Below are 15,055 nucleotides of genomic sequence, written 5' to 3'. Positions count from 1 at the left end.
GTTGTCTGGTCTTCGAAGTAAATACCCAAAAAACGAATTTCGGAATCCAGATACTGAAAGCTTCGGTACGCAAGGATCGATATATATGACTGTCTGTACATGGAGTGCATAGGCGCCTGAAGATGGCGTTATTAAGATGCCGAAACTGGTCTAAATAAAATAGCTACTCAAAACATACGGCTGTTTGACTATTTAACTTGCTAAACATTCCTATGAAGGTTGCCTCTTGATTCATACCATTTCATGCCTAAGGGCAAGAGAGAAAGAAGTGAAAAAAATAATGCGATGTCGTCAATAATCGGCCACCGGATATCGACAGTCGACCACCGCAGAGATGCTGCACACTCGATCAGCAACACTGGAGACCAAACGGGAAGGAGGAGTAAGTCACGCCTCCCGTTGTTACGAGGTACCACGGCCACGTCATTCTCTTCATACACCACAGCACAGGAAAAGAGAGGCCAGTTCTGTTCTGTTCTGTCTCCGAGTTTTATCTGCAGTTTCGTCTCATGTGCAGCCTCGACTCCAGATATCAGTATCGTCGCATCATCGCTCAGTCGAACGTAGTCCAGTGTTAAATGTCCTGGGTGATGAGTACCATCAACGGACACGTATCCATCGTCACTGCAGTAAACATTCAGAGTTCACTATTTTCAGTCTTGTATTTTAACTCAGCTCATTGTCTATGGCTGCCTTTTGTGTATATGAACAGCAAGTTACTTAATTGCTTAATCAATTCTAAGCGTTTTACATGGACTCAGTAGTGGAGAGCTAAAGGTAAGCGTGTTTTTGCATCAGTGATTATTCATTTCACTGATTTCCATTTGTTCACTTGAACGTGTGTTCGAAGCAGAAAACAATAAATTAGATGAAAAGCAACGAGATTAAAACAGAAGGAACGTTGAAACATGCTTGATCCGTGTGAACACTCAAATATATTGTATTTCCACTACAATAGCAATGGCTTATCAAGATACCACGAAGAGTAAAGCAGTAAGCTCAGAATAAAACAGGAACTTTGTACAACAAAAGTGTAATGAAATCAGTATAACATTAAGGCTGGGACCACACGACTAGAATGGTTCCGATAAGTAAAATTTACTACAGCGAGACACAGAATCCTGTAGCCGTGTGGTCTGCTGCGAAACGAATTGCAGAGAACCAGATGTTAATTAATCTACTGTACCACTAAACAACTGTTTTATGTAAATAGAGCATACCTATATCAGTTTCTGTTATTAATTTCTAAGTAAAATTTAAAAACTACTGTTTTTGGGTCTGGTGTATTCTCAGCTTTGCTGTTTTTCTCGCTCGGTTTCGTAGAAAATTTCTCTTACAAAAATTGATTCATTCACATCTTGTAGCCTCATATCGTAGCTTGATAATGAACTGGCTATCTTTTTGCTGTGGGTCGTAGCTTGAAAAGGGTCAATAAGACGTGTTTCATGTATTTTTAGTGCAACTTCTGCATCGTCGTGTTGACAGCAACTAACTCTATTGTTTATATATCTTTCTTCTCCGCACTCTCTTCCGTTGCCACATCAGCAGTAGTCTCTGAGGAAAGGAGAGTGCGACCATGTTATTTCTTCCCTTTTATTGTATGTTTTCCTTATCACTTTTTCACTGTCTGTGTGCATGTGTAAATGGAAGCAAACAAGTTACTTGAAATCTGCTTGAGTGTAGTCAGAGGTTTTCGTGGAGTCGCAGCTTCGAAGCGCCAACCTAGCCTCTCGACAGCTTTTGTGAAAACTACAGACATTTGTCAGCCAAAGTGGGCAGAAGTCCAGTTTTGCGAGAGACAGCTGCCTAGTTTCCTCCGCCAATGACTTGGGACGAACATGGAATGGGGTGGAGGGGGAGGGCAGGGGGCGGTCAGGGGAAGACAAAGCACTTCTACAGCGGGCAAGTGATGCATGTGCTTGTGCAATCACGGCTTCAGTATCATAGACAAAGCATTTAACTACAACAGTTCGGTTTGAGTTTGCAGCAAATTTTATACAGCCTTTATGGAGGTAATGCAAAGGCTTCACGAGTCTTGCCTAACATAATTCTTTTGTGGGATAAATTCACACATTTTAAGCAGTTCCGTTGGAACTGCTTCTTCTTGAAAGGTTGACCGTTATTCTTGTAACTTCATGATGCTTGTGGTTGTGTAAAATGTGGGATGTTACTAACAATGTGTTTCCATGTAGCTGGCATTCGTGTATCGGAGAGTATCTGCAAGATTTTTCCGATTTTTAAGGGATCATCCATAACGGGATACGCTCATTTGTGAGTGTTAGATTATATGCAGAACATCAGTCAACGACATTTTTCTCAATTACAGATTTTCATTTAATGACTACGTTAAAAGTTCGATCTCAACCTCTTGAGTTTAAGGGGTGCGCGTTACGTATGTCTAATCCTGAATTTATTGAAGATAGACTGCAGTTTTGCCATCGGCTGGCCACATTGCTCCCTGCCGAAGGTTATCAGTCCGTGGCTATGTTACAATGTTAAATTTCATTCTCCTGAGATTAATGACTGCCATAAACATGTGGACTTGTAAATTATTTTACATATTCTGAATTTGTCGGAGATGGACTGCACTTTGACCATCAGCCAGCCAAATTGAGTTATTACGAATTCTACTGCAAATCAACACGAGTGGTCCCTTGTACTTATTCTAGAGCGTATAATATATGCATTTTGTTCAAAGTTCTTTCCTCTGTTACTTAGCAGTTCACTCTTGGTATTGGCAAGTATTTAGCCAACTAGATTAGAACTGATGAGCCCCCGCATGTATGAGTAACTCGAACGCGTACCCCTACCGGTTCCCACTTGGCCCTATGACTCCCAAATACCTGACTGTATTTGATCACTTTTCCTTTTTGCATTTCGATATCTTACTTGAAACTTGTTCTTAAGGAACCATTCGTAATAGGATATGTTACATTGCTTTCATAAGTCTTAGTGTGGAAATGGATTCTGTGAAAGTTTCAGGTTTGATGTTAAGGAATAAATTAAATTCATGATCATAAAATCTCAAGATGACTAGTCACTAATCGCTTCTCTGGTGACCATTCCCTACTCGGCATCTGTGCCGGTTAAACATTAAAATGTTATTTATGCTGAAGCTCTTGATGTGGTGTCATGATTACCTGACTTGCAGGATTGTCCTCAGGTGATGTGGAGTTGCTTTTGTCTTCAAGCTGCTACAGATAACAATTTAGCGCAGTAGGCTTGACCTCAGGCGATATGATAGTGAGTTGTTCTGAGGCTACTGCAAAGAAAATTATTCTCGCTGAGGCTCAAAAAATGGCTCTGAGCACTATGGGACTCAACTGCTGAGGTCATTAGTCCCCTAGAACCTAGAACTAGTCAAACCTAACTAACCTAAGGACAACACAAACATCCATGCCCGAGGCAGGATTCGAACCTGCGACCGTTGCGGTCTTGCGGTTCCAGACTGCAGCGCCTTTAACCGCACGGCCACTTCGGCCGGCATTCTCGCTGAGGATCCGACCATGTGTTGTGGGCCAGCAGTGTTGTTCGTGGCCCAGTTCAAGGATGAGCCAATTGCGGTACTGACAAAAAAGTTAAAAAATGGAAATGAGCGTATGGCATCGTTGGCCGGGAGGCTCCATCCGGGGAAGCTCGGCCGCCGAGTGCAAGTCTTATTGCAGGCGACGCCACATTGGGCGACTTGCGCGCCGATGATGAAGATGAAATGATTATGAGAACAACACAACACCCAGTCTCCGTGCGGAGAAAATCTGCAACCCGATCGGGAATCGGCCGCGGGCCTGCTTGAATGGGAGGCGAGCAGCTAAGCAGGCGGCCGGTACTGACCCACCTTCTCGTAGAAAGCACGAGTTATCTCCCGGAATCTGTCCCGCGGCAGCGGGAGGCCTGTCTCTTCAATCAGCAGTCGAGTTGAATGTGGCATGGGAATGCACAGAGTGAGCTTAAGAGCACGATTCTGCACTCTTCAAAATGACTAAACATAGCGCCTTGGCCGGCCGAAGTGGCCGCGCGGTTCTGGCGCTGCAGTCTGGAACCGCGAGACCGCTACGGTTGCAGGTTCGAATCCTGCCTCGGGCATGGATGTGCGTGATGTCCTTAGGTTGGTTAGGTTTAACTAGTTCTAAGTTCTAGGGGACTAATGACCTCAGCAGTTGAGTCCCATAGTGCTCAGAGCCATTTGAAGCCATAGCGCCTTGCCATCCAGTCTGTCTGAAACTGTCAAGAACTACAAACTGAATGAGTGTTTTGAGTATACCCACAGTTAAAAGCAATCTGGGCATTGTGAGAGCTAAACTAATGGAATCGTAGAGAGTATTACACTGCTCGTAACATTATTATCCCCATGTACTGTACGCCCATCGAGTAATCAATAAATTCCTATTGTCGCTATCCATTGTGCATCAGACGCATATCTGTTTTATGGGGTGTTTTACATAACGCACCTGACTGCCGTACATGAGGACAACATAACACGCGTCAGCAAGATCTAACGATGAGAGATGGATGTAGAATAACAAAAATAAAATTCAGATCACACTGGGTCAGCTTTCGTGAGGAAACTCTGCTCAGGGTTAGCAGAGACAACTTTCAACTTATTATGACATTTCGAAATTAAGCAACCCAGTGCACATATTTTGAAGAGTTTACAGTGAAAACTGTTATCTGTCGAGTTTGTTTCTTGCATTTTAGGCCATATATTGCAAAGTGCAAAATATATTCCCAGTGGCATCTGCAGCCTAATTTGAGAATAAGCGAGTAACGGCAATCTCTCATGAGTCGAAGATGGGCATTACGCTGGTCAAAAATAGTGCTGTTTACTGAAATTTTACATTAGTATCGTGCAATAAGTACTTGTCAGATTGTTTAAATTACAGTATGTATTGAAAGATGACATTTTACTCCACACTTCCATTTTCTTCACATTATATCTTGTTTCCTGTGGGTCGCGATACATATTTTTGCTTTATTCATTAGGAGTCTGCTGTAACCACTTTCGATCAATCTATATTAACTCTGTAGCAATCTCTCTGCTTGGGCACTGCCACGATTTAAGTCTTTGGGAATCTGTTTTGTTTTCGGCCAATGGGATTCATTGGTAGGTTCAAAAAATGGCTCTGAGCACTATGGGACTTAACAGCTGTGGTCATCAGTCCCCTAGAACTTAGAACTACTTAAACCTAACTAACCTAAGGACATCACACACATCCATGCCCGAGGCAGGATTCGAACCTGCGACCGCAGCAGTCGCGCGGTTCCGGACTGCGCGCCTAGAACCGCGAGACCACCGCGGCCGGCTCATTGGTAGGTGTTGGGTCATGTAGTACTGCCCTTGAACAAGAGGCTTTATATGAATTTTACTTCTAGTGCCTCTGGGTGGAGAAGTCGAAGAGACTGTGTGCTGTGTTCTGATGTTGAGATGAAGCCTGCCTTGTGTGGCAGAGGTGCATGTTGTACACATGCTGCTACGGACGTGGAATTTGGTGAAATCATTACAATGTATTTGTTGTAGTGAAAGTAGATTTCATGGTGAGTTAAGTGTGGCCACGATTTAGTCAGAAACACTCCTCGTGATGGGATTGTGGTGCAAACTTGCGCAAAATGGAGCAGCAGTTCCTGGGTCGCTGTTGCGTTAAATGTTTGGGAGCTAGTTATTGTATATCCCACGCATTATTTTGCTTCGTGATGTTGTAAACTTAAGGACCTTCCTTTACCTGACGTATAACGATCAGTTTCTCGTTCAGTTAGGATTATGTGTTAACAAAGACGAAGTTCTTTCTCTTTATAAATTCGCACCTAAGAATTGTAGGTGCTGTAAATTATCTTATTGTATTTAGGGACAATATACTACTTATTAATTCACTTATCTCTGTCTCGTTTAGCTACCAACCTCATCATTTTTATATATTTTGGCTATCTGAGTGTGCAACGTTGCTTGGCCGCCATCTTCTAGTGTACACTTCAGATTCACAAGTACTCTGACTAACAGGCACTCAGCCGTGGAGCTGCCGCTAAACAATATTTTTAAAATCAATGCTCTGCGTGGTATGAGGTTTCACGTGCACATAAAGGTAGGTCTACGTGTTGTGCACTGCACGTTGATGAAATACTGGTCTACGCACACTCATTAGCTTTTACGAGGTTATGTAGGAAGCAGAGGTAACATTTAAAGCCTTACTTGATGATTTACTATTTTTCTGTGCTGATTCTATACTTACACAAATGATAAGACAGCCTCAGCGCAGCACTGGACACTATAATCCATTTTCAATGAAATCCACTGCCTTTACGAGCTAATGTATTCACTGTATAACACGCAAGTACTAGGTATGCAGGTCAATTGCTTTTCGTTGCGCTAAGTTTATGAGTAGTCTACTCTTTTGTAATCACGCTTTAAATGTGTTTAAATAGGTACAAAAAAAGAAAGAAAAACATCAGAATGCCAACAACGAACTGACAGTTCCTTTCGAACTGTCGGTCCTTACTGGTAATAAGTTTAACTGTCAATCAACTTCCAGCAAACTTTAACATGCCATCTACAGCTACTTCCACAAACTAAAATGATTTCTCCCAGCTATCGCATTTATTGAGAAGGGACTTTTCAGAATTAGCTCACACAAGAAGTAGTTGAGTTACAAGCTGATGCTTTTCTCACCGTATAATGCCCCTACAGCTTTCCACGGACTTAGATAACATACGCTGTACTATTCTCAATAATGCAAGCGTACAAATCAGCTGTTAACTATGTTAAACAGCATTTTGATTGTTGTAGTACATTTCATCATTTTCTCCTGAATGGGAAACAAGTTATTGTTTCGCTCGTAGATGCGTTTATGTGCCCACTAAATTGCCAAAAGCTACAACGAACAAACAGACGCTTTCAAAAGTTAAAATTCGGATATATTTTAAGACATATAAAGGGTGTAATGGGTATAAGTGCATATATTTATATTTTCATTGGTGCCTGAGGACAGTGTGCTGAACATTACTTCATTTGCAGATTAATAATTTTAGCTATTAGAATTAGTATGTTTTTACGTTGGTTAGTATCTCCAAGTACATGTGGTACAAGCAAACCATTAATGCTTATTTTTCCCTGACAGCACGTCATGTGTTGAACTGTGGATGCGTGGACGCAAAATGACTTGTCTTCACTGCACGCGTAATCCTCTTAGTGGTGCAGCTTGACCGTGCAGGAAACATCAGACAGGAAATTATGTGATGTGTTTGCATTGTTTGACGCAGAGAGAAAGAAACCCAACACATTGTGTATCTTCCGGAAGTGATAAATTTAAGTTTAGAAACGAAATGTAGAACAAATTTGGCGACACTTTCTGGAAAGCTGGTTGAATTTGTGCGCATAAGGACGTGATTGGCTAACTTTAACGCCAATTAAATCGGCAACAGTGCAATGTATCGAATTTGTTCTTTAAGAATTATTTCTCAGCGAAATCTACCCTGCAAAACACTTACAAGCTTTACAGACTGCTTCCAACCACCAAACCGAGCGAGGTGGCGCAGTGGTTAGCACACTGGACTCGCATTCGGGAGGACGACGGTTCAATCCCGTCTCCGGCCATCCTGATTTAGGTTTTCCGTGATTTCCCTAAATCGTTTCAGGCAAGTGCCGGGATGGTTCCTTTGAAAGGTCACGGCCGATTTCCTTCCGCATCCTTCCCTAATCAGAGCTTGCGCTCCGTCTCTAATGACCTCGTTGTCGACGGGACGTTAAACACTAATCTCCTCCAACCACCAAGTATATATCTAAGTTTGGTTGTTTTAACATAAAATAATGGAAAAATATTTTTGATGCCAACACCTATACAATTTTATTTATTCTCTAGCGGTTTCGCTACTGGCTAGCATCTGCACCGGAGATAATAACGTACATCACATGGTCAAAAATACATCTCAGGCAAATACGACATCATATATAAAAGATGACGAATTATTACGTTATTTCCACTGTAGTAGATTTATACCATCGAAGTGTAGTAACATGTACATACACAACCCTAACACCAAACAATCTCTACAAACTCAGTCAGGACGTGATCTACCATGTTAAAATGGTTCAAATGGCTCTGAGCACTATGGGACTCAACTGCTGAGGTCATAAGTCCCATATAACTTAGAACTACTTAAACCTAACTAACCTAAGGACATCACACACAGCCATGCCCGAGGCAGGATTCGAACCTGCGACCGTAGCGGCCGCGCGGTGCAACACTGTAGCGCCTAGAGCCGCTCGGCCACTCCGGCCGGCGATCTACCATGTTAGGTAACGGTAGATCAGAAGGACGTAAGCAGGTCACGCAGACCCGTACGAATTAATGTGCAGATCTCGAAAGCTGTACAGACTGTAGTTTATTTATAAACTGTGGATGATACGATTTGTCGGCAAATAGGTACATTACGAAAACAACTTACACAGAAAAATTATCGCATTTTTTGGGCACTCACACCTTTCGCAGCAAGGCTCTGTCATTAGTATTTGTTTATTTCATAAAAACAATCTGGGTTCTTCAGATTCTTCATTTCGTCTAGCCAGTTATTGTTGCAAATCCTCTTTACAATAAACGTTGCAATGTAGACATTGTTTGAGTTACATGCAATAGTACCAGTACCAATAATAACACTAAGAAACTGGTACACCTGCCTAATATCGTGTAGGGTCACCCCGATCACGCAGAAGTGCCTGAAGTAGTGCTGGAGGGAATTGACATCATGAATCCTACAGGGCAGTCCACAACTCTGTTGGAGTACGACGGCGTGGAGATCTCTTCTGAACACTACGTTGCAAGGCGTCCAAAACATGCTCAGTAATGTTCATGTTTGGGGAATGTGGTGGTCTGGGGAAGTGTTAAAACTCAGAAGAGTTTTCCTGGAGCCACTCTGCAGCAATTCTGGACGTGTGGGGTGTCGCATTGTCCTGCTGGAATACCGAGGTCCTTCGGAAAGCACGACGGATGTGAATGGATGCAGGTGATCTGACAGGATGCTTACGTACGTGTCACCTGTCAGAGTCGTGTCTAGACGTATCAGGGTCCCATGTCACTCCAACTGCACATGTCCCACACCATTAAAGAGTCTCCACCAGCTTGAGCAGTCCTCTACTGACATGCAGGGTCCATGGATTCATGAGGTTTCTCCATACCCGTGCAGGTCCATCCGCTAGATTTCATTTGAAACGAGACTCGTCCGACCAAGCAACATGTTCCCAGTAATCAACAGTCCAATGTCGGTGTTGACGGGCCCAGCCGAGGCATAAAGTTTTGTGTCGGGCAGTCATCAAGGATGCATGAGTGGACGTTCGGTTCCGAAAGCCCATATCGATGATGTTTCACTGAATGGTTCTCACGCTGACATTCGTTGATGACCCAGCATTGAAATCTGCAGCAATTAGTGGAAGGGTTGAACTTCTGTCACGCTAAAGATTGCCTTCAATCGTCGTTGGTCCCGATCTTGCAGCATCTTTTTCCGGCCGCAGTGATGTCGGAGATTTGATGTTTTGCTGGATTCCTGATATTCCTGGTACACTCATGAAATGGTCGTACGGAAAAATCCCCACTTCATCACTACCTCAGAGATGCTGTGTCCAATCGCTTGTGCGCCAACTACAACACCACGTTCAAACTCATTTAAACCTTGATAATCTGCGATTGTAGCAGTAGTAACCGATATAACAACTACGCCAAACCCTTGTTGTCCTATACAGACGTTGCCGATGGCAGCGCCGTATTCTGCCTGTTTACATACCTCTGTATTTGAATACACATGCCTATATCATTTTCTTTGACTCTTCAGTGTAATAATAATGGTAATAATAATAATTTATATTAAAATGGGAGGAGGAGGATTAGGGTTAACATCCCATGGAAGGCGACATCTTAGTGCAAAAGCTCAAACAGACGAAGGATTCCGATAGAACTAATTAAGGTTCTTTCCAAAGAAACCTGTTTGACTTTGCCCTAAGGAAGAGCAAATAAGCTGAGGGAACCCTAAATCTTGATGGTCGGTCTGGGATTTGAGCCACCATACTAATGAATATGACTCCAGTGTCTTACCCATTGTGCTAATTCGCTCTGTCAATTAAAGGTAGAACTGACATAATGATTTGCATAATTTTAGTCCTATTACCATAGGGCCAATTATATTTCTCACCATTCCTATCAAAATGGAGGGAAAGATATAGTAGCATATTAACTGGGTGGTAGTATCGAAAGAATCAAATGTGAAGAGTTGAACTGTTCCAAAGAAGAATAAAAAATGACAAGGGAACATCAGTAGAAAATGATTGAAGAAGCAATGGAGCCGGAGATGAGAATAGCTGAGTGAATTTTGACTGTGTGGTAGAGATTCTGCTGCGATGTCGAACAGCAACATGACGGCTGGGATGCGTCGTCAGGGGTGATACGTCGATTAGGGGAATGCACGATATATGGGGCACCCTGTACAGTGAACCATACTGCCACGAGATGCTGGCACTTCTTCTCAATCGGATTTCAATTTTCCTCACCATATACGGAAGTCGCAATTCAGTGCCGCTTGAGCTGTAGTCTCGTCCGCTAAACGATCGTGATATTGGATATGAATCGTGCTTTCCTTTACGATCGAGGAAGATGAAAGTTCTTGGCGTATGATCGCACCCCTCAACAAAACATAGTCGCCACATACCTAGAGTGTGAGCGCCAAGTGTGATCAATCATCGTTTACGAAACTGAGGTACACATGAGATTTCTGAGCACGATACATCTCTTTCATGTACGATGGCGTGCAGAAATGTAATGGCTCCAAATTTTTATGTGTACATTCTTTAAGCTTTTTTAAAATTGAAACAAACTTTATTAACATTCTACATTTTTATCCTTCATGTCTGCCGGCCACGGTGGCTGTGCAGTTCTAGGCGCTTCAGTCCGGAACTGCTACGGTCGCAGGTTCGAATCCCGCCTCGGGCATGGATGTGTGTGATGTCCTTAGGTTAGTTAGGTTTAAGTAGTTCCAAGTTCTAGAGGACTGATGACCTAAGATGTTAAGTCCCATAGTGCTCAGTATATATATATATGCAGCTGGAGTGCAGTTGGAGTGGGAAGAAAGAAGGTTACAGTACACTTGTTCGCCCACTGCTTGAATACTGCTCAGCAGTGTGGGATCCGTACCAGATAGGGTTGATAGAAGAGATAGAGAAGATCCAACGGAGAGCAGCGCACTTCGTTACAGGATCATTTAGTCATCGCGAAAGCGTTACGGAGATGATAGATAAACTCCAGCGGAAGACTCTGCAGGAGAGACGCTTAGTAGCTCCGTACGGGCTTTTGTTGAAGTTTCGAGAACATACTTTCACCGAGGAGTCAAGCAGTATATTGCTCCCTCCTACAAATATCTCGCGGAGAGACCATGAAGATAAAATGAGAGAGATTAGAGCACACACAGAGGTATACCGACAATCTTTCTTTCCACGAACAATACGAGACTGGAATAGAAGGGAGAACCGATAGAGGTACTCAAGGTACCCTCTGCCACACACCGTCAGGTGGCTTGCGGAGTATGGATGTAGATGTAGATTTATATCTCAGCATAGTCACCCATACGACGCATATATTTCTCCCGACAAGAGAGCAGTTTGTTGATCCCGCCATTATAGAATGTTCGATTTTGTTGACGGAGCCACAACCTCACCTAAAGCTGCACCGATTCATCCCTCTCAAAGTGAAGTCCTCGAATGTGTTACTCAAGTTTTAGAACCATGATCGGATGGGGCCAAGTTGGGACTGTGTAGAATATAATCGATGACAGTACACCCTCGGCGTCTGGTTGTTTCCGATGTCGCAGCGCTCGCGTGTGGTTTGGTGTTGTCCTGCTGAAGGAGAGGATGCTCCATATGTAGACGAACTCTTCCGCGGTTAGGAACTCGGTTACAGAACGCTATTTCTCACGCACCTGCGTAGTTATGTTAAATACCGCTATGTCACACGTTACAATTCGGAGCCCTCTGGCAGGAGAGGGTTGCAACAGCGAAGCGCGAAACTCGACCAAGTAATATGCATGGCATGTAACATCTCAAGCAATTTTGAGTACAGAATAAAAAATTCGGAGCAAGAACTTTTTTTTAGCGAAGCAAGAAAGTCGACTGAGTAATATGCATGACAAGTAATCCTCAGTCAATATGGAGAACAGAATAAAAAATTAGGGAGCCGGCATGGATGTGTGTAATGCCCTTAGGTTAGTTAGGTTCAAGTAGTTCTAAGTTCTAGGCGACTGATGACCTCAGACGTTAAGTCCCATAGTGCTCTGAGCCATCTGAACCATTTGACACAATTAGGAGCAAGAAATGTTCAGTGTCATATGTTGACTCCACCACGACATAATTTAGTACAGCAACTCACGAATATCCCAATATGCAGCCGTTTTTTGCACTACACTACTGGTCATTAAAATAGCTGCACCAAGAAGATATGCAGATGATAAACGGGTATTCATTGGACAAATATATTATACTAGAACTGACATGTGATTACATTTTCATGCAGTTTGGGTGCATAGATCCTGAGAAATCAGTACCCACAACAACCACCTCCGGCCGTAATAACGGCCTTTATACGCCTGGGCATTGAGTCAAACAGAGCTTGGATGGCGTGTACAGGTACAACTGCCCATGCAGCTTCAACGCGATACCACAGTTCATCAAGAGTAGTGACTGGAGTATTGTGACGAGCCAGTTACTCGGCCACCATTGACCTGACGTTTTCAATTGGTGATAGATCTGGAGAATGTGCTGGCCAGGGCAGCAGTCGAACATTTTCTGTATCCAGGAAGGCCCGTACAGGACCTGAAACATGCGGTCGTGCATTATCCTGCTCAAATGTAGGGTTTCGCAGGGAGCGAATGAAGGGTAGAGCCACGGGTCGTAACACATCTGAAATGTAACGTCCACTGTTCAAAGTGCCGTCAGTGCGAACAAGAGGCAACCGAGACGTGTAACCAATGGCACCCCATACCATCACGCCGGGAGATACGCCAGTATGCCGATGAATAATACAAGCTTCCAATGCGCGTTCACCGCGATGCCGCCAAACACGGATGCGACCATCATGATGCTGTAAACATAACTTGGATTCATCCGGAAAAATGACGTTTTGCCATTCGTTACCCAGGTTCGTCGTTGAGTACACCATCGCAGGTGCTCCTGTCTGTGATGCAGCGTCAAGGGTAACCGCAGCCATCGTCTCCGAGCTGATAGTCCATGCTGCTGCAAACGTCGTCGAACTGTTCGTGCAGATGGTTGTTGTCTTGCAAACGTCCCCATCTGTTGACTCAAGGATCGAGACGTGGCTGCACGATCCGTTACAGCCATGCGGATAAGATGCCTGTCATCTCGACTCCTAGTGATACGAGGCCGTTGGGATCCAACACGGCGTTCGGTATTACCCTCATGAACCCACCGATTCCATATTCTGCTAAGAGTCATTGGATCTCGACCAATGCGAGCAGCAATGTCGTGATACGATAAACCGCAATCGCGATAGGCTACAATCCGACCTTTATCAAAGTCGGAAACGTGATGGTAGGCATTTCTCCACCTTACACGAGGCGTCACAACAATGTCTCACCAGGCAATTCCGGTCCACTGCTGTTTGTGTATGAGAAATCGGTTAGAAACTGTCCTCACGTCATCACGTTGTAGGTGTCGCCACCGGCGTCAACCTTGTGTGAATGCTCTGAAAAGCTAATCACTTGCATATCACAGCATCTTCTTGCTGTCGGTTAAATTTCACGTCTGTAGCACGTCATCTTCGTGGTGTAGCAATTTTAATGACCAGTAGTGTAGATATAATGGTTACTGCTCTTCACCAAACATCGACAAATCAGGGACGAAATATTTCTGGAGATCCAGACACGATGATGATTTCATTCTTCTGCAGAATAATGGAATCGTCGGACAACCTGGTAATCGGGAAAGTATTGACCATCAGTCACGCAAGGATAATATCAGATGCCTCCATAATTTCCTTACTTTCCCACTTCGTGCTAATTCGCTTACACAATCGTCTGTAAATTGCACTGCTATATTTTCCCTTCTTTTCGATAGTTACGCAGGTAACAGTTTTTACCATAAACAGTGTTTTGTACAGGTTGTATTTTGTTGTTCCATTCATTTCTTTCAGCTAGATTACCTTTTCAGTTTCAAATTTACTTAGACATGCTGGGTAGGCATATTCTAGTTAAGCTCTTTGTTTCTTTGCCCTTCACGGTACGAGAATCTGTCCTAAAAAAAATTCTCATAAAATCCCATTCGACGTAACATCTTTTGATTTCTGGCATTATATGTGTGTTTAACGTTTAGACATTGTGTGAAATATCGTACTCAGATACAACAAATTTCTTTTCTCTGTTTCCTCGACATTTCGTGAATCACTATGTTGTCTGAGACCAATGTATTAATCTTTATGTTATTTGTTTTACAAGCACCGACTAATTCACTTCCTTGGTAAGAAATTCTCCACTTTAGTTGTAGGGTGTAAGGTGTTCACCGAGCTTTTGAGATATCCTTGTGGGTGCCAGAATGATTAGCAACGGTTGGACGGGCCAACAGTTAGATCGCACCCGTTGACACCTATGCTTAAATGAAACTACAGAGCAATTGGTTAATGATAGGAAATGGCCCTATAAAACATGAATCTTGCGTGTTCCATCTCTGATTAAATAATTAAAATGAGAACATCTATGAAATGGAATAATGGTGCAAATTTGCCCCATGTATTATAAAGTTCGCTGCTAAACATAGCTGAACAAGAAATGACAACAGTATCTTCTCGCAATTGAAAAATACAGAGAACACAGAAACTGACAATTACTAAGAAGAAATAATTCCACGGTAATACTTCTATGACCTAGAAAAGACGGGATAGTTTAGATGAATTGGAAAGACCGACATCTTGTTGTTGTTGTTGTTGTTGTCTTCAGTCCAGAGACTGGTTTGATGCAGCTCTCCATGCTACTCTATCCTATGCAAGCTTCTTCATCTCCCTGTACCTACTGCAACCTACATCCC

The 15,055-nt window shown here is 43.2% G+C and overlaps 1 protein-coding gene across 1 annotated transcript in view; it reads right to left on the bottom strand.

Moving 5' to 3' along the window:
- Positions 1-15,055, bottom strand: part of LOC124613640 (sodium/potassium/calcium exchanger Nckx30C) — a 1,525,550-nt gene that overhangs the window by 906,242 nt on the left and 604,253 nt on the right. The window lies entirely within an intron of this gene.

This window comes from Schistocerca americana, chromosome 4 (genome assembly GCF_021461395.2).
Source record: "Schistocerca americana isolate TAMUIC-IGC-003095 chromosome 4, iqSchAmer2.1, whole genome shotgun sequence".
In the NCBI taxonomy this organism is placed as follows: domain Eukaryota; kingdom Metazoa; phylum Arthropoda; class Insecta; order Orthoptera; family Acrididae; genus Schistocerca; species Schistocerca americana.
This window is presented reverse-complemented; position numbering and strand designations above follow the sequence as displayed.